Source organism: Triturus cristatus, chromosome 7 (assembly GCF_964204655.1).
Source record: "Triturus cristatus chromosome 7, aTriCri1.1, whole genome shotgun sequence".
Lineage (NCBI taxonomy): Eukaryota > Metazoa > Chordata > Amphibia > Caudata > Salamandridae > Triturus > Triturus cristatus.
The window spans coordinates 456,241,713-456,244,686 of NC_140590.1; positions in this window are offsets into that span (position 1 = coordinate 456,241,713).

A 2,974-nucleotide genomic window follows, 5' to 3' on the forward strand; every position below is an offset into this window, starting at 1 on the left:
GTTTGCCTGTTGTTTTGATTGTTTAGCCCTGTGGATGTGGTTGTATGCACATGTGTGAGTTGTATGTTGTGCACTGTGCAGTGTGTTGGTGTGTTCTTGCTGTTTTGGCTGACTCCTACTTGTTGTTTTTTGTCACTTGTGAGTATGCAGAGTGTGTGACTGGCCAGTCAGTGTTGAGTTTTGTTGATCATCCGTGTGTCTTGTTACTGTTTGTGGAGACTGTGCAGACCTGCGGCTCCACACTGCCATTGTGGTTGTGTTTTCTAATGCATTGCTGGCACATGGTGCTTTATTGCCTCCAGTATGGCATGTTGTGTGTGGTGTCATACCATTCCCTATCTGTGCTTCAGATGCCTACCCATTTTGAGTCTGCACTCCCTCTCTTTGTGTATGGTACACTCCTGCCATGTGCCCTACTGACATGCAGTACACTTCACTTTGATGTCAGCTGTCCCCTTGGTTTAAATGTGTGTGTGCCTCCCCATCACTTCATTTGTAACACTGTGCTTTGTGGTGCAGATCTTTGGCCAGGAGCAATGTGTCACTCAGGGCATTTCCCCAATGGGTTATATGTCATGTTCGTGTGCTGTTTGGCAGTCATGGTTGCTCATATGCAGTTCAACTGTGTGTGCTGCCCTGTCCTCTGGTCCAGTTGTTTCCACCTTTCTGTCCCAGACTTGTGCATCTGTTGGTGTTGTGTTGCATGTATGTGTGTTGGCTGTGGTACTGCTTCACTTCCTGGGTGTGCGGTTGTCTTTGTGCTGTGCTGATTGGTGTTGTGTGAGTTCATGTTATGTCACTCATGTCTGTGTGGGGCTGGTATGCCTGGTGTGCACACACTGCTTGTTATGCATGCAGTGCTGTGTGTGTATGTTGCCTTGTCATTGCCTGGTGTGCATCCCCTGTTGTCCTGCTGTGTTTGCTATGTGATTTTTTTGCCTGTGCATCTGTTGTTTGTTTGATGTGGCTGTGTTGTTCTGTGATGGTGCACTTCTTGTATGTGTTGTGGTATGTTGTCTGTGCATTGTTCCTGGGTGATGAGGTTGTGCACTTCTGTTGTGTATGTGCTCCCATTGCCTTTCCACAGTTTAGCTGCACAGGGCATGTCTGTTCTTGTTGTGGTTCTGTGTGTGTTTCTGTTGGATTATGGGTTTGTCTGTTGTTTTTGTGCAGACATTTGTTCTGGCATCCCTGCGTGTGTGTGATGTTTGTGGCTACCCCCAGGGTGTGTGATTGTTTGTCTGTGTATTGATTGGCAAGTATTGCCAGCCTTCAGTGTGTTTGACACTGGGGTTGTGTGCTGCTGGTGTGAGGAGGTATGTGTGTAGATTCCTACTAGTGCTTGGCAGTCATGGAGTGTGTCAATGGTCCCTGAGTGTTGTGCTGCTGGCGTACTCCTGTGAAGTAGTTGTATACATGTGTGACTGTTCACAGTTTGACTTCAGGGCCTTCCTTTCATCCTTGTGCCTATACATGGTTTGCCTTGCTGTCTCTCTGAGTTGTTGCACTGAGCTGTCTGTGGTTTGTGTTCACTGACTGTGCCAGCCATGTGTGCTTTGATGGGCTGAGGGTGTTGTTCTCTGTTCCTTGTCTTGCATGTGATGTACACATGCTTGTTGGTTGTCTCCATGGCCTTCCATTTGTGTGCATCCCACTTTGGCTTTCCTATTTGTTGTGCTCCATTTCTGTTGGCATGTGGTGTGTGTATGTGTCTGTGTGGCAGTATGGGGTGTGTATGTGTGACTTGGCAGGCTGTGTGTTCAGTTGGATGTTTGTTCCTTGTATGTGTGTGTGTTCATTTGGTGCTTGTACTCATTTTGGTGTGGTGTTGTTGTGGTGTGTGTGTTTACCTGGCCCTGTGCTTCTGTGCTGTGTGTTCCTCTGCAGCCACTCCTGCTGTGGCTGTCTCCCTGGTTGTCTGTTGAATGGTGCAGGGTGTTGATTCACCAGGCTTGTTGTTTTGCATGGGGTTGCACAGGAGGGGCACATGGCATGTGCTTCCAAATATCCTATCCCACATTGGATGATAACTGTAATACAGCCTGTAAACAATTTAATGAGTGGATAGATAAGGCAGTCAATTCGGCTGTCCCTCAAAAAAAGGTAACTGTGAAAAGAAAAACTCCATCACAACCCTGGTTCTCAGATGCGCTAAGAACACAAAAACAAATTTGCAGAAAAGCAGAGAAAAAATGGAGAACCAAATACGACGCCCACCTCAGACAAGAATATAATGTCACATTAAATAATTATAAAAAATTAATAATTGAAGAAAAAGGTAGATACTTCACTAATAAAATTAATGAGTCAAAAAACTGCAGTAAAACTCTTTTTGACACTGTCAAAAAACTTTCAAAGTTTGAAAACAATAATCAGGAAGCACTGTCATTGGAATTCTGCAATACACTTGGTGACCTCTTTGTTAACAAAGTCTCATCAGTATACAACTCCTTTAAAAATCAGAACAGTGAAACTCTGGAAAAAGATACATCCCACTCAATTAAATCAGAAACTCAACAAGACCTAATACCAGCCTTTAGTTTCACACCACCTACAGCTGAGCAGATACAGAAAGAAATCCTTACCTGCAACTCAGGTAGCCCAACAGACCCCTGCCCACCCCGAATAATGCAGGCTTGCTCCATTGAACTAAGCCTGGTGTTGGAAAAACTATTCTCCAAAATTATCATTACCAACACCTTCCCTGACGAATGGAAAATGATGTCCATTAGGCCACTGCTAAAAAACCCAATCTGGACGGCGAAAATCCTAACAACTACAGACCAATAGCCAGGATCCCTTTTGCCGCTAAAATTCTGGAGAAACTGCTAAATAAACAATTATCCCAACATCTGATGGACGGAGAATGGCTAGACCATTCACAATTTGGTTTTAGGGCGGAGCATGGAACAGAGACAGCCTTGATTACAGCAGTGGAAGAACTCAGGACAATAATGGATAACGGATCGAAGGC